General features: G+C 42.2%; 1 long non-coding RNA gene and 1 pseudogene across 1 annotated transcript; one reads left to right on the top strand and one right to left on the bottom strand.

Annotated features, from left to right (window-relative positions):
- Window positions 1-3,391: 3,391 nt before the first annotated feature.
- On the top strand, window positions 3,392-3,487 carry LOC113631590 (uncharacterized; annotated as a pseudogene).
- Window positions 3,488-8,502: 5,015 nt separating this feature from the next.
- LOC113631433 (uncharacterized) lies at window positions 8,503-10,731 on the bottom strand. Its single transcript, XR_003437311.1, has 3 exons — window positions 10,312-10,731; window positions 9,660-9,878; window positions 8,503-9,078 (listed from the first exon to the last, which is right to left on the bottom strand). It is a non-coding gene; the product is annotated as an uncharacterized LOC113631433 (long non-coding RNA).
- Window positions 10,732-25,585: the final 14,854 nt, after the last annotated feature.

Below are 25,585 nucleotides of genomic sequence, written 5' to 3'. Positions count from 1 at the left end.
GGAGGGTCGCGTCTGATGTCAGCATCCTTAGGAGACGGAAGCAGGGAGGAGGAAGCAGTGGGACCGTGGAGGCAGAGACTGGGGGTGTGGACGCAGGGCACGGGATGCTGAGGGACCGCAGGAGTGGGAGAGGCCAGAAGGGTCCTCCCCAGAGCCTCGGAGACACCTCGACTTTGCACTTCCAGCCTGAGAACGCTGAGAAAATACATTCTTGTTGTTTTAAGGCACTGGCTCTCTGGGGGTTTGTTACAGCTGCCCTGGGAGGTGATCCACCTACCACGGGAGCCAGCCACCCAGTCCTCTGTACTTTCCCAAGAGAAATGGAAGTCCAGAGCCACAGAAGGCCTTGTATGGGACTGTTCAGAGCAGCCTTACTGAAAGTCATCATGACAATGAGAATCTTGGGGGTGATAAGTGTGGGCATCATCGTGATGGTGATGATGGATTCACGGTGTTTACTTAGGTCAAAATTTAGGAAATTGTCCAGTTTATCACATGTCAAAATATCAGAGTAAAGCTGTTTACAGATATTTTAAAAATCTCAAAATACAACACCTTAGTTTTGTGAATAAATTACAGATAAAAGCAGGGAGAATAGTAATGGGGTATGTGTCCTGGATGTAATAATAATACGTAGTATAAAATTGTGTGTTTTGTTAACAAATTAGTACATTAAGTTCTTTGGAAATATATGTCCCAGTTTTGGGTGCAGGAATCTTTGATCTCCTCCCACTAAGTCATTAAACTTTCATTCTTGCCTAGGTTATCTCTACTTTAATTTCTATTGCAGGAAATAAAGAAGGAAGAGACCACTGAATTTTAGTTAGAACGAATACAGGGACACTAATAAAGAAATGCAAAATGCTTCAGAAATGTTTCTGTTGTTGTTAGTATCCTGCTCATCCGCTGAATGATGGTTGTAAAGAGTATCTACAATGGAAAAGAAAACGTATTTCAGTTTGATATTATACTTTTTCAAACAACTAAACATCCTGATATTAATCAGTATGTAACTGAATAAAATATTCATAAACGTATAAAACTCATCTATCTCATAGTGTATGAAACAAAAAAAAGACAAAATTAAACAAGAAAACAACTTTTGTATGAATAACCTTCAAGAATTATCCATGCTTAAAGAACATGTGGCACATATATACAATGGAATATTACTCAGCCACAAAAAGAAATGAAATTGAGTTATTTGTAGTGAGGTGGATGGACCTAGAGTCAGTCATACAGAGTGAAGTAAGTCAGAAAGAGAAAAACAAATACCGTATGCTAACACATATATATGGAATCTAAAAAAAAAAAAAGAAAAAAAATGGTTCTGAAGAACTTAGTGGTGGGACAGGAATAAAGACGCAGACGTAGAGAATGGATTTGAGGACACGGGGCGGGGGAAGGGTAAGCTGGGACTAAGTGAGAGAGTGGCATGGACATATATACACTACCAAATGTAAAACAGATAGCTAGTGGGAAGCAGCTGCATAGCACAGGGAGATCAGCTCGGTGCTTTGTGACCACCTAGAGGGGTGGGATAGGGAGGGTGGGAGGGAGACGCAAGAGGGAAGAGATATGGGGATAGATGTATATGTATAGCTGATCCACTTTGTTATAAAGCAGAAACTAACACACCATTGTAAAGCAATTATACCCCAATAAAGATGTTAAAAAAAAAGAATTATCCATGCTTAAGTAAAGTGGTGTATATATACGATTTTACACAAACTCTTGTTTACCTTCCTGTTCTTGTAAACTCATCTTACTAATACTGCCTGCAATTGGGATTAGAAAGATGTTTGGAAAAGATTTAGAGGTTAATTGCAAATCTCCTTAATGGCATAAAATGTCATATAAATGCTAATTTTCTTGGGTATTTACTAATTCTAAAGCAAAGCTCAATAACTCCTTGCATTTAAAAAAAAGCTTCTTAACACAGAAATTCAGTGCACATTTTCAACATTAATGGAATCTGAAAGTGTGCCTAAGAGTAGGAAATGAGTGTATTAAACCAGCTCTCGCAGCGCCTGGAGCACTCTGTGTTGGCTAACAAGGCAGCTTTGGAAATTATTAATTCCTATAAGTTATAAATGTATCATTCACTATGTTGGTAAAGGAATATACTTATTTATGCTCTAGAAAATCAAAATGATTAATGCACATCTAAGACTGCAGAACTAGACTTTTCATGATCTTGATTTATTATTTTATTCTGTGATATAGTTTATTTTAGTGGTTAGACAGAAATTTAGACTTCATTGACTCAAGCCATTCCATTGGTGTTATTTTTATAAAGTTACTTGCTTTTGGTGATGTTTAGTTGTTTAATTCATTAGTAAAAAAGTAAGTGGATATATTTTGTGCGTGTGTATGTATTACATTGTGTGTATTATGTAATATCCACGAGGCATAATGTGCTGAAAATAAGCCTTTTCCTACTCCCTGTTCTCTAATCATTGCTTCTTTTCTCCTCTGATTCCCTGTACAAATGGTCATTTGCGGCACACTTCGTTCTCCGCTTTGGTTGTGTGCCTGTCAATGTATCTCGTGTATCTTTCCTCATTACCATATACAGAACAGCCTCATTCTTTTTAAGTGGCATTATATAGATTGTAACATAATTTAATCAGTTCCTGATTGATGGGCATTAATGTTGTTTCACATAATTTGCCGGTACCGCAATGCAGCCAAGAATATCCCGTGTGTAGGTGCTTTTTCTGCGTGCTTCAGCGTTTCTGGGCTATAAATACCTAGGAGTTCTGGTAGCTTGTCTGTCTTGGGTTTTGATGGCTCTGACCAACCCCCAAGAAACTAGAGAGGAAAAGGGAGTGAACTGAGAAACATATAGAAAACTGGAGGTGTTTCTTTGGCCTGAAAGAGAAGGCAGCCCACTGCCATGGGCGGAGCATCAGACGGGAGCAGCCTGCGGGACCTGACCCCTCGTCCCTGGCAGGGTCTGGGGACAAACGTTGCCCTTCTCCACGCCCGCTGGAAGCCTGGGCCTGGGTCTGTGTTCAACCACTGTTCCCGTGATGTTTTGAAAGCACAACTACTGTGCAGATGGATAGACCTGTGGTTGCCAAGTACAGTTACTGTCACGGAAACACCTCTGCTCTACACAGGCCTCACGTATCACGATGAGTTGCACCTTAAGACCCTTTCCCGCCAGCAAAATGAGGACGTGTCCCGGTAACACTGAACCTCACAATGGAAAGGGTCAGGGTCCCCCCTCTTTCTTTCCGAAAATGTTCCTAGAACCACCTTCCCTGCTCTGCCCCCTAAGGGCTCTTAGGCAAAGCAGCTCCGCCCAGGGACGAAGCCCTGTGCCATCCGACCCAACTCAAATCCACAAAATTAAAGGTGAACACACGAGGGTGACTCTTCTTCAAGCTTTGTGCAGTGGCAGGATCGTAGCCAGTGAGGTTTATCCGAGGTGCGATTATTGCTAATTGAAAAGACAGGAGTTAAGGAAGAAACAAAAAGAGACAGACAGAGAGAGAGAGAAGGAAGCAAAGGGCGAGGAGAAGGGGGGGAGGGAGGGAGAATTCCAAGGTGATTTTCTCCTTCTACAGATTCAGAGAAACATAGGACACCTTTGGTAAAATCTCTACCAATCTTTCCTAGCACTGTAGGAACTTTGTACAGAAGTTTCATGCTGATTCTTAAAAGTACTTCTTCTTGTTCTCTTTGGTCTACTTTTATATCCTGTAATTTGAGTATTCACTTAATTACATATAAATTGGATGTTTTCATATTCAATTCAAAGTCCACCAGACAAAGAACATAACCCAAACTGAGAAGGTCACAGAGGTCTTCTCCTGGCACAAATAAAAATGGACCCAGTCATGCATTTGACAGAGAGAGTCATCACCGATAAAGGTCTTTGCTCCAAAGATCAGGGGACAAAGAAATTCAGCCGGAGCGGTGGGGAGGGAGCGTTTCCTACCCGCAGAGACGACAGCTGCCCAGAGAGGAGAAAGGCAGCTGATGGCCACGTTGCTGGGAAGATTCAGCAGCCCCACACGTGAGCGCGTCTTGTCCGAAATGAGTGAGACTGGAACCAAAGAAGCACGCACATTTGTTTAGATCTTTCTGGCAGGTTTTCACGTATCAGCTCTCCAGGGTGGCATTGACTGGTTTCCAGTGTCACAGCCGAGCCCCCCTCTTCAGCGTCGTGTGTGCCTGTTCCCAGTCGACTGGTTGTACCGGATTCCTCTCCGTTCACTAGTTCTTGTGCAGCTGTTGTACACCTCAAGGGGTGGATAAATACCTGTCCATATTTTATGGTTTTCCCCACAAATACTAGAGCTCTTTCTAAAATTGAGATACAACAAATGACCTTTGGCTGTTTTGTTTTGTTTTGTTTTGTTGGTGAAAAGGATAAATACTGAGGATTATGGTGCCCTTGATATAGAGATTGTTTTTAATGAGAGAAGCATCCTGCCTCAGTTATTACTCCTGGCATCTCAGTAAATGAGTTAAACTGAAATCTTCACTTGAAATGAAGGTGGGAAATCTGAATTGTACAGATTAGCAGTGAGTGCAAACGCAGGCAGCAAATTGGTGAAACAGCTGAAATTCAAACCAGGCTCCGAATAAAACCACTTTGAATTTCCCAATAAGTTACATAAGCTGCACAAATAAAGAACACATAGATATTCTTTATGTAGATAGATAGATGGATGGATGATAGGTAGTTTGAGAGATAGATAACAGATGTTAGAAACAGACAGATGAGAGATAGATACATAGATAGATGCTGGATAGATAGATAACGTAAGATAGATAGATAGATAGATAGATGATAGATAGAAGATTTAGACAGAGAGACAGAGAGAGAGGGAGAGAGAAAGATACTATAACAAATTCATCTGCGGTAGTCCTCGTTACTAACCTGAATTATAAAAGTGGATCTCAGGTTGTTTGCCCTGGGATTTAGCTCTAAGGAGAATTACGTTTCTACTAAACAGTGATGTGCATGAGTTCCTCAAGGCCAGCATCTGCAATTATTTTTCTCTTTTTTGTTTTAACCCTATATTTTCAAATATTCCATGAGAACTAAAAAATCAACTATAAGTCATTCAGGATTTCCTTCGTGGCATATTAAACCCACAAAGACAGTACAATCGTTTTAAGTTTCCTAATAACTATATTCGAAAGTGTTAATTTTGTTCTAAGTTACATTTTAACTTGTAGAATTTTCATTATTATTCCGTGGTTATAATTCAAATATTCTTCTTGATTCTGTTCACTCAAGGTGACTTAATAAAATGCTATCTAGGTTCTAACGTCTTGAATTTGTTCAGTTTTACTTTGTTGTTAATGTTTAGTTCTATCGCATCTTTTCACCACTTCCTTGGCTACGTTCACTGTTTCCCCACCCACCACCTTCGACAACCAAAAATTAATTTTCTGTTCCTGAGTTCAGTTTTTTCAGATTTCACATATAAGCATTATGGCCCTGAACACTGATGCTTTGGAATCTGTTGAGAGTCCCTATGTTCTGTAACAGACATAGAGATATTCTTGTAAATATTCCATTCTGCTCAAAAGGAGTATGTGTTCTCCAAAATCTAATAGCTTGAATATAATATTCTTAATCTCCAATAGCTCTAATGGTTGCTTGCCCAACCGACGTCTTTCTTGTAAGGGGGAGTTAACATCACCATGAATTTATTATTGGCCTATTTCTTCCTGTATTTCTTTTTGATGGTGTTTGATATATGTTTAGGTTATATTTTTAGGTGGGTATGTGTTTAAGACAGGCCACCTGTGACTTAGTATGCACACACACATGTCTCTACCTTGTTTCTAATGACAAGGATCATTATAAAAAACATTTTATTGTTTTAAAGATTTCAGTTATATAGTGGTCTAGGAAGAAGCTGGTACCATATATGCAGAAACTGTTTTCTCATATGTACCATGTTGAATAACTCAGTCTCTTTTAATGACAAATATTTTAAAGCCAGGCTCCATTTTTGCAACTGTAGCCATAAGTAGGATTTCAGATTTTCCATAGTTCTTGACTCTGCCAAAATTTTCACTTCCAGGTACTTAAAGATGTGAGAGGGCTGATGTTCTCTTGGAACAAGGTTTTGATTTATTGAAAGATTTATCAAATGCTTTTCTACCAATGTAAGTAAATAAACCAATAAAACTCCTGTTTTCACAGAAGTCTTATTTCCAGGAAGAAGCAATAAAATGAGTATTGTGAAATTAGGTTCAATAAACGTCATTCTACAATAAAGTCTTTTTACTGAAGCTTGTGTGAGACCTCCAGACACTTGTCAAACTGGCCGCCCTAAGTGTCACCAGCATGACCTGCAGATGAGACAAAGCTGAGGTTATCATTATATTTCCAGGAGTTGTAAAGGAGAACAGCTTCCCACAGAGTGTGGTGAGAGCCTCAGAGAGGGCAGGTTAAGTGCAGAATTCATTGAGAATTGAAAATCTGATTTACAGCACACCCTTCACAGGGGTCACTTGATTAGGGTTGGGTAAGGATCATGATACTCCAGACCAGGATTGGTGGAAACAGAAAAGCCAGGTCCCTGAGATGAGAGATTCAAAGTCTTAAAAGGAGCACATCGCCTACTGATGCTTCCCTTGAAGCGTTTTATGGGTCTTGCCCCAAGTTCCTGGAATGAGCAGTCAAACCATTTGCTAGAGTTACAGTTTCTGGAAAGAAGTGCCGTTGAAGACAGTCTAACAGCAAAGTCAGTCACACCAATGCAAAGTAAGCTGTGTGCAGGTGTACGAGGGGATGGTTTACGTCTCCAAGTTTGCTCCCTTACTACCCTCTGTATTCATGTCTTTTCGTGACAATCTACCCTGAATTCATTTCAGACAATATTAAACCCATTCATCCTCCACTTTGGTTCTTTCGTGACACAGGAGATCTTAACTTCAATCAGCAAGTTTCCCTTTGAACTTATGCCTAGAGACCCATGACTTCTATGTGCACGGTCACCAGAGCCACACACGGAAGTACCCCTAGACTAAGACACGTGTCAGGGCGGCGTCTTTTTTTTTGGTCTTCTTGGTACAGCTCCCCTGCTGCACACCTGGGGCTCTCGTACACCTGTCCCTTTATTACCGAGTCCAAGCTTGCTCTGCTCGCTGCACGACAGGCCAATAAACCAGAGACGAGGTGTTGAGGCAAGGAACACGACCTTATTCAGAAAGCCAGCAGACCGAGAAGACGGCAGACTAAAGTCTCAAAATACCATCTCCTCGGCGTTTGCATGCCAGTGTCTTTGACAGCACAGAGAGGGGGAGGAGATGAGGATGTAAAGTAAAAAGGCCGTAAGTTTTGCAAATATCCCCTGGAACGGCCAGCCTCCGGGAGGGGATGTGTTAGTTTCTTCTTTCTTGCAGCCATCCACAGGTGGGCAGGGTCAGGATGTTTCCCTGAACAAAGGCACTTCGGTTTAACATTCAGGCAGCGGGCCAGGGCTCCCCGAGGCAGGCCATTCTGTAGAGACAGTATCCTTTCAGTGAACAAAAGCAGTGGAGAGTCAAGCTTAAAGTAAAAGAAACAGATCCAACATGGGGTCAGAGCTGGCTCTTACCTGTTGCCCCTTCCCTTGCCCCTGACACTCTGACCTCACGCGGGTTCCCCACAGGACTTCCTCTCCTCACTCGGAGCCCGCGTCCCTGGACCCACCAGTGACCACTCTTCCCTCCCCTGAATTTCCCATGTTTATGCCTCGATTTGCTCCTTTGATCTCCAGTGTTTCATTGTCCGCCATGTGTTCTCTTCCATTATAATCCAGATACACCCACCATATCAATGTAAAATCCAGGATCATCATCATCTGTTTTTCCACCCTAATTCTCTGGATCCTGAGGCTTGTCTTGCACTTTGAACAAGTGCTGATTTAAGAAAGACGTTATCAGCAGATCAGATGAAGTTTTTAGGGGGGGAGGCTAGTGTGTTTAGAGCTTTTGTGTTTCTAGTGCTGTTGAAATGAAACATTTGGCTTTTCAACTAGTCACACTATTCTGTCAATAAATGTCAGCTGTAAGTGCGACCATTTCCTTATTCAGCTTCTACACTTTCTACTTAATAAAATCCCAAAACACATTGTTGGGGTTTTTAAATCCATCATTCTGAATTGCTCAGAAAGTAATGTAGGGCTTCCCTGGTGGCACAGTGGTTAAGAATCCACCTGCCAATGCAGGCGGCACGGGTTCAAGCCCTGGCCCGGGAAGATCCCACATGCCGTGGAGCGACGAAGCCCGTGCGCCACAGCTACTGAGCCTGCACTCTAAAGCCTGTGAGCCACAACTACTGAGCCCGTGAGCCACAACTACTGAAGCCCACGCACCTAGAACCCATGCTCTGCAACGAGAGAGGCCACCGCAATGAGAAGCCCACGCACCACAACAAAGAGTGGCCCCCTGCTCGCTACAGCTAGAGAAAGACCGCATGCAACAACGACGACCCAAAGCAGCCCAAAATAAATAAATACAATAAATTTTTTAAAAAAGAAATTAATGTAAATATTTTATTTTTATAGAGAAGACAGGAAAAATCGTTTCCCATACTCTGCATCAAGAAGGTGTTGATTCATAAGAGTTCAAGTTTATGGGAGCTGGGTGCAGCTTAGCTCCCCGGAGCCCCATGGTGGCCAAGTGGAGAAGGTCAAGGCCATGATGACCTCTTCCTGTGACAACTCCACACACAAATACAGCTTGACACCTGAGCCACCAAGCGATTCATCCAAATTCCCACAACAAATATTTCCCAAATGAGGGCTGCATAATAAATATTTGTTTAACAAATTAAACGCTGTAAAGGGTCAGGACCGTATATTCTTCTCATTGGGAAACTTCTCCAAATTCAAGAATTTCCCTTCACAGGCAAAAAATTCCAAAGGAGGAATCTAATCTATTTTTCAGGATTTAGATTACTTTGAGAGGCTTAGAAGATGTTTGGAAAAGAATATTTTCCCCTCAATTTGACATGGCTTGGTTTCTTCAAATATACTCAAGTGTCTACACGTAATTTCTCTTTGTTAGATGAACGGCTCCATTAACATCCTAAATACTAGGCAAAGGTCTTCAATTCTGCAAAATTGTAAAAATGAATAAAACAATTAAGCTCTTTAATGCGCTTCCAAGCCAGAAGGTAACATAAGATTTTTTTTTAATTCTACCATTGTTTACTGTCATGCATCTATGTGTCTTCACATCTAATTGCTATTGCCTCATTCAAAATGCATTACTCACTTTATGTCCGGACATAATCAGCCTGGCATTTTCCCCGGATGTGCTGGGTCACATTAAAAAACAATGATAGCAACTCTGTGATAAATATTTGATATTCCAGGATCATGTATTCATAGCATTGATCTAAAAAGCTGTTATAAAAATAAGCTTATGACTCCAAAAGTCTATCACTTACAGTTTCAAAAGAGTAGTCATTTTCCCACATCCATTTATTATTTATAATAGCTGTGTGCACACCACTCTGATAATTACAACTAGAAGGTAAGTGCAACCGTTAATGACTCAAGATGCTTAAAAGTATCTCTGCAGAAGTTAAACCACTTGAGTGTTTTTTCCTTGAAAGCTTGTAAATATATCTTTAGAGTAAGATTGATTACGTGTAGCTAAAATTGTGGATTATGATAAAGAAATGGCATCACCTGTCAACATCACAATGCAGAGGTGGTATTAAGAGTGCCAGCCGTGGAAGAGAAGCCGTGTGTCTCCAGAGGATGACCTGGCATCACCTGTGGTTCCACAGAGGAAAGGTCTGGCGGGCATCTGAGGATGAGGAAGCTGTCACCAGGCAGGGAACTCGCCCGGCCGCCTGCACGGCCCTCCTGCCGGGGAACCTCCTGGTCCTGACACAGAAAACCCACCTGTGCAGGAAATGAAACAGACACCCAGGAACATACTAGTGGAGTCTGACACTTTGGGGCCTGGTGAAAGTGAAACTTGTGGTCCAAAGGGGAAAAAAGCTGGTTTTCAGTTCACCAGAATTATCACACGTTTCTTCCCAGGGATCTGCCCCGGGTCAACTGTGGACAGGGTTGTCAGGGAGGGAGGGGGAAGGACACAGGCAGAGAAGGCGCGGGGCCTGGGCTGCATCTGATGGAAGCAGTGTCTGCTGTTAAGGCGTTATTTCTGCTTCTCCCCTCCTCGCCGCCCCCCGTTCAAGTAATCTGCTTCCCAAGCATCTACTGGATATCAAAGTCGCGACTCCGCCACCAGAGGAAAGGGACCAAGGAGGCTGTCAATCAGGTTTATGCCTCCACCCTAATTTTATGTCTAACAACGTTATGTTCTACTCACAGAGCAAATGTCTTATTGATTCTCTTGAGCAATGCTCGGCGTTGAGTTTCCTTCGCCCGTTTCTACAGATGAGTCTGAACATAAAGTCGTTATGACTCAGGCCGCGTGGGACTGGCTGGGACACATGCTCAGACGTGATCCACGGGAAGTAAAGTCACATCTCAGCCAGACAGAGAGAGAAATATCACACGATTTCACTTATATGTGGGATCTAAAAAATGATACAGTTGAACTTATTTACAAAACAGAAACAGACTCACAGACACAGAAAACAAATTTATGGTTACCAAAGGGTAAAAGGGATGAGAGAGGGCTACATTAGGAAGTTAGGATGAACGTACACACCCTACTGTACATAAAATAGACAGACAACAAGGACCTACTGTACAGCACAGGGAACTCTGCTCAATATTATGTAACAACCTACATAGGAAAAGAATTTGAAAAAGAATAGACGCATCTATATGTATAACTGAACCACTTTGCTGTACACCCAAAACACAATATTGTAAATCAACTATACTCCAATATAAAATAAATTTTTTTTAATTAAAAAAAATAAAATGACCTCTTCTTCCCTGAGTCCCTGTGAAATGGTCATAACAAAGTTCCAGGTACGGGGTATGTTGCTGTCAATATTTTTTAATACATTTGGAGAGTGCAAATTCTGTTCTGACCGGTTCCCAGGGCTGTGTTTGGGTGTCTCCTCTGAGACCTCAGAGCTGCCTCTGCTTCGTATAGGATGTGCTGCTCTTTCTGTATCACAAAGTAAAGTTCCTGGGAGGCCAGGGCCCCCCAGCGATGTGTGACTCACGACCCTCCCGTCCCATCTCACTTCTCTCAGGCCACTGCGGCCCCTTTTCCCGTCGCACCTAATTTTCTTTCTTCCAGGGAAACGTTTCTCTAACCTCGTTGTACGTGTGTCCTCATTTTCACTCTGAGCTCAGAGGCGTCTAGAGAAGCTGTCCAACGACGCCCAGGCTGTAGCCCATTTAAGATGAGTCACTAACACTTCGCATCAACCTGTTTACTTGACTGTGCCTGCCTCTCCCATGAGGATACAAGCACCATCAGTGCAGAAGCGTATTTGTCTTATAATCCCTGCAAGACTGTCGCTTTATTTAGCTGGGTGCTGGGCTTTTATCACTGAGAGAGATCTTGACAGACTTATTTCTTTCAGTCTGGAATCCAGGACAGGGCCCGTCCCATTCTTCGCGCTCTCTTCAGTCTTATCCGTTGCTTTATGAAATCTGCCCCATCCTTGCTGGAGTTCAGTTCTCTTTTGCAGTGTGCTTTTAGAAATGGCCAATGTTTGCCACACACACAAGGACTCTCACTCTTTCCAGCCACATTTCCAGGCTTATAGAAGGAATATCGTCACAGCAGGTGGGCGGCCTTGCGCTGGTTATTTCAGCAACAGATCACCCGGTGTTCCGACGCTGCGTAGACACACCTGCTGCTTCCAGTCTGTGGTAGCTGCCCCTTTTCTACCCTCTGAGCCCTCCCTAAGCCAGTGCTGTATATCTGCACTTACATAGCAACGAATCTGTCATCTTTTCCTGTGATATATTCTTGTCATTGACCAGGGATGAGTTTAAAGACATACCCAAAGAAGGAATTTTTATTCTTTAGGGAATTGTCATTGCTTTATATAAATGTTCTTTTATTTTGAACAGAGATAATGAAATTAATGGAAAGACACTATCTTTATTTATATTTTTAATACCAAAACGATATATTTAAATCATATTTTAAAAGATATACAGTAAAATAACTTTTTGCCTAATTGAAGGATGCAAAATAAGGTGCAACAAACCAAACAGATAAATACCAATCAGTTATGCCTATGTTACCTCAGCGCTTTTATTCTACTTATTTTTCCCCAGAAAAAGGTGTGTGTGTGCGTGTGTGTGGCCTGTCTTGCTTTGCTACACGTCTAACGCTCCAGCACATCAATGCACCACACTGTATTTACGCATCTGCAGAGTGGCCAACTCTTTACTAGCTGATCACTTACTTTTTTACTTTTTTGTTCTTATTGCTCCAACAAACAGCCCTGGATTCCTGGGCACACTCATCCTTCCCAGCGTGGTTCTAAGGTAGATACTAGGGTGATAGCTGTCGAGTTTTAGGATATGTCCAGTTTCAGCTCTACTGCCTTCTTCCAAATTGTCCTTCAAAGTGATATTCCAATTTACATCACAGGCAAAAATACCCATTTTTTCCCTTTACTCTATCACCAACAATTACTATTCTTAAGGGGTTCATTTATGTCAACAAGAGAAAATGTTGGCTCATTACCATCTTAATGTCTAATATTCTGTGTATAATGAAATTGAGCAACTTTTTACTATTGTATCTGCCGTTTGAGAGCCGTTCTCTGTGAACTGCCTCTTCATAACGCTTGTCCAGTCTCAGCTTCTTTTTATTGGATTGCTTCTAATTAACTTGAAATGCTATAAGACAGACTTATGATTATTTTGAAGTGTTTGTGTTACTGTGTTGATTTAATGCATGTTTTTGTGTGTAGACGAATTTCATATATTTAGTGTGTATGTATATGGTATATTCAACCCTTTTCAATGTAGTTCTATATATAGGGAATTCAATTGTTCCCAAATGACTTATTGGCGATTCTGTTTCTTTGAATATATCCTCGTTCCTGCTGCAGCGGACGGGGTTGCTAAACCACTCATGTACTTTGAATGTAGCTTATCTGGAATGGGTGGGGTATTTGGCTGCATAATCCTGGTGGGATCAGTGCTAAGAAAAGAACAGAACTGCAAAATAGTAATGATAACAATGGTGATGATAATAGTTCTTTGAAGCAATACTATTGCTAGAGCTGGCGTTAGTACTTTTACTCTCATTCTTTGATTTATGAGGTTGGGAGATGCCCCCCCCCCCCACCCCGGCCCTGCCCCGGCTCCACCTGTACCAGGTGTGGGATGGAGCAGCTCCTCCCCCTTGCCCCCAAAGAGCCTGTTTTCTCTCTGTCCAGGGTGGGCTCACAGGTGCAAATAAGGTAACACAAGCAGAGCACTGAGAAGGGTCCTGGCACCGGGGGCTCGGTCATGCCGGCTTTCTGGCTGCGGCTATCACGGAAGTGGAAAAAGCAGCACCGGGTTCTGACCTTTGTAAAGAAAACCGGGATCCAGTAGAGATCATGATCTCTGAGTATCAGAGGGAAAAAGTAAACTTATCAGTAACGAAAATAAATCGCGGTGATACTCTTATATGTTACATTCATTCGAGAATCCCTTTTCATTCAGTAACTTTATGAAGTCATGGCATTTTTCGAGTCTATTTTATTGACCCCTTACCTTTGCGTTTGACAGACTGACCTGACGGATGACTCCCTGCATTTAAGCAACGAGCTTCACACCTCGGCTGTCTGGAAAAGCACTGGGAGCATTTTGGACTAAATGAAAATGGTGCAGTTACGGTAAGCTTTGAATAAAATTCAAAAAACAACTCGGGAAAATTATGAAAGCTAATTAGAAGAAAGAGCTGCAGGGTAAGAGGGGTGAATGCTCAGTCTGACGCTGGCTGGTGGGTCAGAGTCGGCTTGCACCTGAAAACTTTCTCAAGATAGAAAAGGAAGCTGCCGAAGAGAAAAACCGCTTCTCCCAGCAGGACGCTGAGCGCCCTGCGCCTTGGCCACAGTGCTCTGTGCGTCACGAGAGCAGATGCTTTCGTCAGAAAGGCCTTCCAGTTACAAGTCACACGCTCCCGTGTCTTAAAGAACCTCGAGCCGGCTTCGCGGGCTCGTGTGGGGAAAAGGAAGTAGAAGTTTGCTTAACTTACCCTTCAGCCTAATGATTCAAGGGCCACAAGCCTGGACTCATACGCTCTGCAAATGAGAGAGAATCACATATACAGTGCACCGTAAAGATGAATGGACATGATGCTCCTTTTCCCCAGTTTACCAATGTCGCTAGTCAAAGGCAGACACAACATTTGTATATACTAGTTAAACAGAGGAAAAAGCGCTATTATCTTCTTTGATGAAAAATCTCCTAAAGTCAATATCATACCCTTTACAAAATTAAATGAAAAGATTTGAATGTGCCAAGTTCAAACATGGAATGGAATATTACTGCTCATATTAAGTAGAGCTGTAATCGTCTTTTCCACCAATTAATAGACACACAAAAATAATCGTATCTGACATGCCTGGGTACTGTCATTGACCGTTAATTTTGAGAGTCTGACAGCTACTGAAGACCCTGGTCTCTTTCAGCACAGACATTATTATCCCAAGATGTGGACTGCGTCTGTGCAAGAGGAAAAGTCTGCCTCCTTAATTCAAATTAAAATCCCTCGCACACCATTTAACTGCATGATAGACTTAGGAGTGACACAGTAAATTCTGGTGTGGTTTGGCAGTCCAGTATGCTATAAATTGTTGTGAATCGTGTTTTCAGTTAATAAGACAAGAATGTTTTATGCAACTGACACAGATCGAATGTAGTAGTACATGTAAGTGGGCAGCATTTAGACTCACACACCTGTACGTACACACCCACGAGAATCAAACCACAAGGAACTTGAAGTCCTTTTGAAAAGACAAAAGATACGTAATTTTCAAGTATTGAAAGAATCAAATAATCAATTTGATACTGTTTTTTCTATACGATTTCATTTAGGTTTGACCTTCAAAAAAATAGTGAAGAATCTACTACCAACACTTTATGCACGAAAAATATTATTTCATTGAAAATACAATCAAATAGCAGATTTCTAAAATAGATGCATCCTCTGTTTTATTTACTTATATTTCCATTTTAATCTCTGTAACGTAACCAGTTACCTTCTGGTTGTAAGGATTATCAAGAAACTCAATTTTAGTCATAATTCACTTTGGTTCTTCTTGCTAAAGGTATTAGTTTTGAAGAGATGTGTGCCAGCCCTGGCTATGTCATGAAAATCAGTATTTCACCTTCTAATGTACAATTTTTGCTGCTGTGGCATGTCAGGATCACAAAACCTGTCTCCTACTTCCGCTCCAGATCGTCACCCCTGCTTTTTGTGCTACTATTATCATACAGTTTACTTTTCAGTTAATACAAAGTCCACAATACGTTTCATTTATTTTTGCCTTAAATATTTGACCATCACTTTAAAAAATACGAAAATATTTTTCTTTATATTTACTTATGTAGTCAACATTTTCAGCCCTTTTAATTCTTTTTGTGTTTTTTGTTTTTGTTTTGTTTTGTTTTAATATATTCAAGGTTTTATACAAAAGCGTTTTCTTCTGCTTGAAGGCCCTTCTGTAGTGCCAGTCTCTTGGTGACAAATTCCCTCCACTTTGTTTTCTGAAAAATGTTTTTCTTTTTTCTATTTTTCAAAGATATTTCCACATGGCATAGATCTAAATGACAGACTTTTTCCTTGTGGTACTTTAGCGCTGCCGTTTCCTCGTCATCAGGCTTCTATTGTTTCTGCTAATAACTTTGTAAATATTGTTACATTCGTCCTTCTACATGTGATGGGTATTTTTCTTCTAGCTGTCTTTAGTTTTTTTCTCCTTATTACTGGTTTTCAGAAAATTAATTACAGTGTGTCTTGGTATGTTTTCTTTTTTTGTCTTTCAAATTTTGATGAGCTGTGATTTCATCATTTTCATCAAATCTGGACAATTTTCTATCATTTTGTCCGCACATTGTTTTCAGCACCTCCTGCCCTCTGCTGGGACTCCAGTTCCCCATGTCACTGAGTCCCTGTTCATTTTTAAATTTACTAATCCTCTAAGCTTTTCTTTTTCAGTATCTAACCTCTTGTCCCTTAAAGTATATTTTCCTTTACTTCAAATACTGTACTTTTTACCTCTAGACGTTTTATTTAACGTCTTCAGTCTCTCTTCTCCTTATGCTCGTATTTTCCTCTAAAGTTTCCTTTAAAGTTTAAACAATATTTATTACAGCTATTTTTAAAACCTTATCTTCTAGTTCCATCTTGCTTGTCTATTATTTAGTTATTTATTTTTTGTTTCTATTCATTGCTTTTGGTTAGTCCAGAGATGCCTTATTGGTTCCCTAAACTTTTCTTACACTTTTATAATAGAGACTTCTTTAAATGGCAGCTGAGGGTGACTTTTGTATCCTGCTGGGGGCTCTGACGGACAGATCAGACCAAAACCCAGCAAGAAGCAAGTAGAATAACCTTTAGCAGTTTCCCAGAACTCGGCAAGGGATGGCGGTCATGAGCCCAGCTTGTGTGGGAGAAGAATCCGTATGTTTCAGGGTATCAACCACAAGCTGCAGGTGTACGGAGATCTCCAGCCTGCGAGGAAGAGCTGGTAATTCCAAGGCTTATCTTCAGACCTACCAGGTGACCAGGGCATCAGTCATAACTAGCGAAATGAGAATCTCAAAACATAGAATAAAACTGAACAACTGCACTAGGTGAAAGAAAAACAACAGCAAATATATAAACAAGATAAAACTCAAATCACTGAGGGACTGAATAGGCAAACATTGAGAAGGGCAGAGTAAGAGATGTCCCGTGTCAGTAGCAGGATTTGGGGACTTGGCTCAACTGCATTGATATTAGGGCAAGCAGGGCTGTCCTGGGACTGTCCCAGTTTCTTCAGTTTGTAATGTTCATGCCCACATCATAACGGCGCTCCGTTTCACTCTCAACATGACTCTAAAACAAACAAAAAACCCGTCACTCTGTATTTAAATCATTGATTCCCAGATCCTGTGTGTTTCTTGTTCTCAAGAGAGAGACAGTTACTGGTTCAGGCTGGTCGGTTCTTTGGACCATCAGGTGTCAGAAGGACAAGGTCAGAGAGCAGGGGTTTAGTCCTTGGACATTCAGAAGCCACTCTAACTAGTGGTGACCATGGCTTTGCAAGCCACGACAGAAACATTAACTGTTATTCTTCGGTAGACAGCGCTGAAGACACACTGAGTGTGAGTGCAGTGTGATGCAATTCTGATTCTGAGAAGCTCCCGTAGTACTTGGGGGATGACGGATTGCTGCATGGAGAGACCCCTGCAAGGAGAAGAAGACAGCACAGAAATCTGGGGATGAGATCAAACAAGTCTACCTTAAGAAACTGGAAACAGAGAGGAAGAAAGCAGAAATATATATGAAAAAAATCAGCAATATTTTGAATGTAAGGATGAAAGATGTGGAGAGAGTCAGTCAGATGCAACTCTACGTTTCCAGGCTAAATGACTGAGTGCATATCTGTACCATGAAGACCAATAAAGTGAGAGGAGACACGTCTCAGGGCAAAAGAAAACATGCTCGGTATTTGACATGATAGAACTGAATGTTTCGGTAGACTTCAAGTTTTAGCTCAGAGAGAATTAGACCAGGTAAGAACGTAGTTCCCACCCTACAATAAGAAAGAAGCTGGACTACATACAATTTACTACGATCTCAAAGACCAGGCTGCAGAGCAAACAAATAACAGGTAAGGTGGAGCGAGGCGGGTTCCTGCAGAGGGAACTGCAGCTCATCACACAGGCAGACATGCTGCGGAGCGTCAGGTCAGCCAGTGGCAAGACTGGCCTGGACGTTTTTCATAAATCGCTCAACACTGAGTGAGTACGTTAACCCCGCTGGCTGTAGACACTGGGTAGCTCTTCCTCGGGGAAGCCTGGGAGGAACTGGTCCCTGGAGGATCACAGAGACTCCCGAGCAGCTCCGCCCAGGGCGCAGGCTGAGGAGAACAGAGCGGCTACTGCCGAGTCTCCGTCCAGCACTGAGACCTCTACCTCCACCAAGCAGGGAAAGGCTTAATTCATAGGAGATGGACGAGAAAAGCTAGAGCCTGAGGATCATGGGTGAAGACGCACTGCCCAGCGGGGGAGGGAAAAGAGCAGAAACAGTCACTCATCCCGCCTGACATCCAGAGAAGGGGCCGGGATGTGTGCAAGGGCCACACCCCATTTCACAGCATCTGGGAAGACACGGGCTTAATCAGAACATCGCAAACAGCCCCTCCCTCACCCCTCCCACTGCACTTGTCAGTACAGACACAAAGAGCAGCTGAGAGGGCTGGGCTGTCCCCCTGGGGAGCAGTGCAAAGGGAGACCCACGGCCCGGTGGAGGGACCCACAGGCAGACCAGGAGCAAACACTGGGAAAACCTGCTGTGGGATTAGCTTCTTCCATGGACAAGATAGCAACAGAGCAGCCTGGCAGCTCCTGTGCACGGACCCCGCCTCGGCCCCGCTGCTGGCGCACTGGCACACACCCCACGCTGCAGTCCTCACAGGAGGAACGGCTCCCTCTTCTGCAAGCATGAAAACAGTATACCCCTCAGCATCGACTGTCCTACATCACACGTATGGTTTTCAACCCAAAATAATGAGGCACATCCAGGAGAAGACAAAAGCACACTCTGAAGACAGAGCAGCTCCAAAATCAGCATTAAATAACACAGGTGGTGAGAAAAACAGAAAGGGAATTTAAAATAGCGGTGATTATTATGCAAAGGCGCTAATGGAAAAGGTAGAGAGTATGCAAGATCAAATAAAGGTAACTTGACGCATGAAAACGTCAAGTAGGAATGATAGGAATGAAATGTTAGGAGCAAAGTTTTAAACATAGAAACAGAAATAAAGAACGCCTTTAATAAGCTTATCAGGAGACTACACAGTTCAGGAAATGATCAGGTAACTTGAAGGCAGGTTAATACAATTTTACAAACTAAAATGCAAAGGACAAAAAAGAATGAAAAAAGAGAGAGAGAGAGAGAACCCAAGAGCCATGAAACAATATTAACAGTTTAACAAATAGGATTCTTAGCTGGAAAAGAGGGAAAGATTAAAACAGAAGAAATAGATAAGGAAAAACTGGCTCAGGAATTGAAAATTAGTCACAGACACCAAATCCCAGAAGCTCAGAAAACATCAAAAAGGATAAGTACGAAACAAACCACACTCTCTCCATAAACTTCTGCAAATGAAAGACGAAGAGAAAATCTTGAAGGGGAGCTGGTGGAGGAGTGAGCATTACCACTGGGGTTATTATTTTCAGAGGAAGGAAGATACAAATTACGGGAGACATCTCTTCAGAACACCATGCAAAGAAATGAAGACATCCTCAGGCAAACAAAATGAGAGCATTGATTGCCAACAGACATATTCTATAAGAAGACTTAAAGGGATTTCTTCAGGAGGAAACAGTAAGAAATAGGGGTACAAACGCTTCAGTGACTGCTGGAAGTTCAGGAAGATGGGGTGCTTGATGACAAAGATACACAGCGGACTTTTGAGGGTGATGGCACTGAGTGGTACCCAGATGATGCAGATGTACATCACAAGCAGAGAACATTACTGCAGGTAGTTTTTTAAATAATCAACCAGAATGCTGGGATTTTGACTAGATATCTTTTTAAAAATTAATTAATTTTTGGCTGCGTTGGGTCTTCGTCGTTGCACGTGGGCTTTCTCTAGTTGTGGAGAGTGGGGGCTACTCTTCATTGCGGTGTGCAGGCTCTAGGCACGTGGGCTTCAGTAGTTGTGGCACGTGGGCTCAGTAGTTGTGGCTCACGGGCTCTCGAGCGCAGGCTCAGTAGTTGTGGCACACAGGCTTAGTTGCTCCGCGGCATGTGGGATCTTCCCAGACCAGGGATCGAACCCATGTCCCCTGCATTGGCAGGCGGATTCTTAAACACTACACCACAAGGGAAGTCCCTTGACTAGATATCTTAAGGCTAAAGTAAAAGAAAAAAATGTGTACATAGGCTGTGCACTCAACTCTATTTGCTAGAGTCCCATACTACTTTACCCTGAAGAACACATAAGTCAATAAAGTACAGAGGATGGGATCCCAGTCTTCCAGTGTCAGGGAAACAAGTTAAAAAAGAACAAAGAGGGAGGAGATGCTAGAAGGAGCCCTGTAGAACTGGATTAGAGTCAGATGTATCAGTATGAACCCATGTTTATCTTAATATGTAAAAAGACAGATAGATACAAAAATATACAGACATATGTGGGTTAGTATACATACCTATACTTTTAGCTCTGTCACTGTTTAAGCCCAAAGAAATGACGCCACAGAAAAAATTAAAGCTCCTAGAACCCAATTACTGTTTTCTAATACCATTCTTCAGTTAAAACAAAGAGGGATCCTTGGAGAAATGCTGATTCTAAGACCAGGGAAGACAAAATGGAAGATGTGCCTGGAGCATGTTATACTGCAAGAAATTCAGGAGATGCCGAAAGATAACAGCAGGTGATGGGGCCACACCAAAAGGACACAGAATCGATATGAAAGAGCCTTCAATGGCCAATGCTCTACGAATTTGAGCAACAAAATAAATGATGACATTAGATTACAACCCAGAGGGTAAAATAAATATTCTTGAGTCCATACTGATATAAATAAATGATTGAATAAATAAATGAGGGAGAAGGGACAAGTTTTCCTTTCAGGAGAATTGTAAATATTAACTTTGGAAGGAATATGAGAAATAGAAAATCACTATTAAAAGCCCATCATCATAACCGCTGCAGCCAGGATCGACTAATAAATGCTAACATTGGCCGGCAAACCCTTAAGGAGAAGAAGGGTAGCTGGGTAGTAGCAAAGCATCTCCCACAGATGTGTATTGTGTATCGCATATTGGGGTGGCTTTAACATAGGTAAACATATTCTTTGATGTCGCTCTTTCCAGGAGGTGGGTCTTAATCCACCTTGGCTGTGGCTGGAGATAATGACTCACTTCTAAGGAATGAAGTCAGGAAAGAAGGAAAAAATACTAACTTTACCACAGAGGAACCAGGAGATGCCACGCCAACCAAGTGTGTGCACAGCGTAACAAGCAATAACTCATGCTAGCACCACACCCCTGAACGCGTGTAGGATGCTTGACCTTTGTGGTACGTGTCCCAGAGTTTATCACCCCGGTCCAACTGTGAAAAACATAAGACACATCAAATAGAGGGGCATTCTTCAAATTATTTTGCCCATACTCTTCACAAGTATCTTCATGAAAAACAAGAAAATTTTTTGAAAAAACTGCTTTGCTGAGTCTGCTAATATATCATTACCTACTGCCTGTTGACAGTGAGGTCTGATAACAAATTCTGCTTCTTTAATGTCTTGAGATGAAAAAAGTGAGGGTTTACACCCTGAAGCGTTTATAAGGAACACACAAAAAAAGCCTAGTTAATGAATTCCTGGAAAGTGTAAAAATAGGGATGGTGAGCAAATATATTTTCCTTACATAGGTATTAGTTTTGTGATAATTAAAAATTAAATTATCTGGGTAAAATTTTCCATTCTTCACCAGTGTATTTAATTTGTACTTATAGTTACACAACATGAAAGAGGTTGGTATCGATTTTCCTTAAATCATAGCACAGTTCTCTGCTCGCAGGTTAATCCTATGGGACTTTGTAAGTAGGTAACAAATTGAACCCGAGGGAGCAAATCTGAACCTAATATTACAAATAGTCTTAAGAAATTAGTCCTATAATTATGAAACTTCCAGAGAATGAAATACAATGTCAATGCATAAACTGTAATTCTGCACAGACAATAATTCTATAAAATTAAGCCTATTATTGGTCTGTCTATAAGACCTTAACTGGAGCCTGAAAAACTTTTCATAGAACAAACAAAGCCTTCACGTGTACACAAAATCTGTGACTGTTCATCGCATCCACATAGGTAATAGCCACGTCATCATTCCTGAAGTCGCAAAGTTAAGGAGACGGGAACCAGAATAGCAGTTGCTGGTGGTTAGGAATATGGTGCATGAGACAGGGGTGCTTCTGACCACAAAGGGGCAACAAGAGGGAGAGGTAAGTGGTGACGGAATAATTCTGTGTGTTGCTTGGGGTGGTAGTTACACAAATCCATACATGTGATAAAACGGCACAGAACTACCACGCACGTTCTACCAATGTCAGTTTCCTGATTTTGATATCGTAATTATGTAAGATGCGGCCATCGGGAGAAACTGGGTAAACATGTACAAAACCTCTCTGTATAAGATTGCAATGTTTGTGAATCTATACGTATTCCAAAATAAAAGTATCAAAAATAACTTGCCACAGTTTTACGTTTTATCACTGAGGACAACTTTCACACACTGAGTACAGAAAATGAAGTCTTTTTTAATCAGCGGGTATTTGTATAATGTTGATATCTATCATCCTGTTTCTTCTTTGTTTCAATTCTGTCATTCCACAGATAAATGGAGAGTTCAAGGCATAACATTCAAAATTGTTATTGGCTAAACAATACTGGTTTAGTGAAAATCCAACTTTGAGTAACTCCTTAGAGCAGCGGCCAGCAACAGATACACAAGGAGACCCTCACGTCCTTGAGATTCAGGGTGTCTCCTGCTTACAGCGCTTTTCAGCTCAGATCAGCCACGTGTCAGGGGCTCAAAAGCAGGGTGCAGGCAGCGGCTGCCACCCTGGACAAGGCAGATGAGACCCTCCATGAAGGTTGCCACCTTCCCCTGGCAAATGTTTCATGTCTGATTAAGAAGAGCTGTGTTTCTTCAGAAAGGATGATAAGCACTTAGCTTCTGCATCACAGCCATGCCCGGCAGGCACGGGTCACGGCCCTCTTCTTGCTGGGCCAGGGTTTAGAACCTTCTCGACTCCCCTTCAGCAAGTTGTACAGAGGAGAGACCTTCCCGCGAGGCGAGAGCAGCAGCCTGAGGACCCTCTCCCTCCACGGCCTTGAACGGGCTGGAGGCCTGCCCGCAGGGTCAAGTCTCCCAACGCTGTGCAGAAGGGGGATGTTTTAACTACGATTGGTTCAGACAGCTGTCTGTTCCTATTCTTTTCTCCTCTCTCAGGCTTCCCTCCATGTTGGGCGTTGCAGAGGCCAGCGGCTTCCAGGGGAGCTACAGGAGCAGAGTCTGGGCTTCCTGGGACATGTTTATATGACTCAGTCACTTCCACTGATAGCCTTTGGTGGACGCTGCCATTAGAGCGTGAAGTACGTGAAGGCCCACGTTTCATACAACGCGTGTAAATCATGAGAGAAATCGCACTGCACCACGCTGGAGGAGAACCTGAGTTACCAGTCGGTTCCCTCCACGTGCAGAAGCATGGTGCAGAGTCGTGGTCTCATGAGAAAACAGTGAGAGTGTCTGCAGTGAAGAGTTGTAGGAGGACATAGAGGTATATCAGGCCCTTCATGAATAAACACTTATTCTACTTCTCTGGACTTGCATGTTTCTACTGGTTAGCTTTCTAAAATTTGTTACGATTTCCTTTTTATTCTACATAGTTATTCACTTTTAGATTTACCTTTGTAATCTCAACTTTGCTTCATTTTCCTTAGTGAAGGCCCTCCCAATTGCGTAAGCCACAAAACCTAGATCTCTCCCACGGCTCATGTAAAATATGAAATTTGCAATACCTCTTTCAGTATGTTTCCAACCAAAACTTTACTGTGGAGAAACAAACAGACAAACCATAAGAGGTCTTGCCATTAGTCACTAATCACAATTTGTTTCTGTATTTTCCTCTCTGTTAAAATTGTCTTTGTGACTAATAGAAATGTCCAGTTATTTAGAAAGAGATAACAGGGTGTCTGGAGTTGCAGTGTGTCTTCATGATTGTATTCATGCTGCAGCAGCTGATGAACTCAGGCAGTGTCGAGCTGGTCAGTGGTCTCCTATGAAAAACCTTAATGTGTAATGGGAGCAGGTTCTCCCACGAGGGCCCATCGTGCGTGCTAGCTCTCGAGTGAGCCCTTGACTCTCCGTGGTCTGGTCCAGCCCCAGGACACCAGCGCTGTCGGGCTTCATGGAAACTGCTGTTTGCATCGATGGAGAGACAGAATGATCAAGTCCCTTACCGCCCGCATTCCTGCGATCATCCCCACTTGCGTCTGTAGGGCCCACACTCACTGGCTGACCTTCAGTTTATGTCTCTGTTCTGCGTACAACCTAAGAAAGTCAAAAATAGTAAATTCCTTTCAACAGCTGAATAGGAAACATCTCTGTGAGTGTGGAATACCCACGTTACAGCGCGTGTGGTCACAGGTAGTAACCCCCCCCCCCCCGCCGAACCGCTTGTGCTTCAGCTGAGAAAACACGTCTCCCACCGCAGGCAGCCTGGAGACCACCCCTCATCTGAACACCACAGCTGTCTGGACACCAGACATCAATTAAATATTTATTTTATTATTTTTTCCGTCATTTTTTAAAATTGAAGTGTAGTTGATTGACAATGTTGTGCTAATTTCTGCTGTACAGCAAAGTGATTCACTTATACATACATATATATATATATTCTTTTTTTTAATATTCTGTTCCATTATGGTTTAGAGTAGAGAGTGAGTCAGTGATTTCCAACCCATAAGGAAACTTGAAACTAGAGGTGGTACATAGGAAGTGCATAAGCGTACATAAATATTTGCACCCTAAGTTCAAAGCGTTGCGTGGCGATTGTTGACATTTTCTGTGCATCAGTTTATGTCCAGCACAAATGGCTTTCCCTCTCCATTCTTACCACACTGTTTGCAGCACTCACTCACGGAGTCTACGTCAGCTCCCTAAATTGTTTTCCTGTCTCTGGTCTCCCACCTGCTTCCACCCCTGAGTACGGCATCCTCCAGACCGCCCCAGAGGGATGTGAGATGATTTCATGCCATGACCTCAGTTAAATTCTTAAGAAATTCTCTTCTGAAATATGTAGATTGAACAGCTAATCATTGTAGAAAAAGCCTCAACAATCCAGCCCTAAATTTCCTTTTCAAAGTTCTCAGTCATATAACTGTATGCTTCACTTAAACAGAATTACCGCTAACTTAAAAAAAAAAAGCAAGGAGTTGTCACTGATATCTCTGTGCTTCTACCTGTCTTCCCCTTAACCTTTCCAGCCAATAGAACTCATCCTACTGTGACCGCGTATAATACCTCGCCCAGCATTTCTGAGAGAACGTGGTTAAAACTCCCTCCCTCCTCGTTTGCACTGTGTGTTCCCCAACCCTTTATAGTTATCGTGTGAGGACAATTTCACCATTTAATGAGGTATTTGAATTCCTCTGCAACGAATGCTAGTACAGCGTAGGTCATGTCTATTCATATTTTATGCCCATCACCCAGGTGTCCTGCTCAGTAAATACTGGCCAGACGAGTCCATGAATGTTGAATATGCCTGGCTGTCGACGTGACTTATAAATTTCACTCTAAAACAATATGTAAAAATGACCCTAAGCAATGAATCCAAGGCCGAGAAATGGCGATTTAAGCTAGGACATGTTATTTATCTCTTCCAGAACTGATGTCTTTGCTTCTTTTTATCTACATTGTGATTCATTTATATGCAATC

The sequence above is a fragment of the Aethalodelphis obliquidens genome, unplaced genomic scaffold (genome assembly GCF_003676395.1).
Source record: "Aethalodelphis obliquidens isolate GAN/ISIS:26980383/991018 unplaced genomic scaffold, ASM367639v1 scaffold33, whole genome shotgun sequence".
Taxonomy (NCBI): domain Eukaryota; kingdom Metazoa; phylum Chordata; class Mammalia; order Artiodactyla; family Delphinidae; genus Aethalodelphis; species Aethalodelphis obliquidens.
This window is presented reverse-complemented; position numbering and strand designations above follow the sequence as displayed.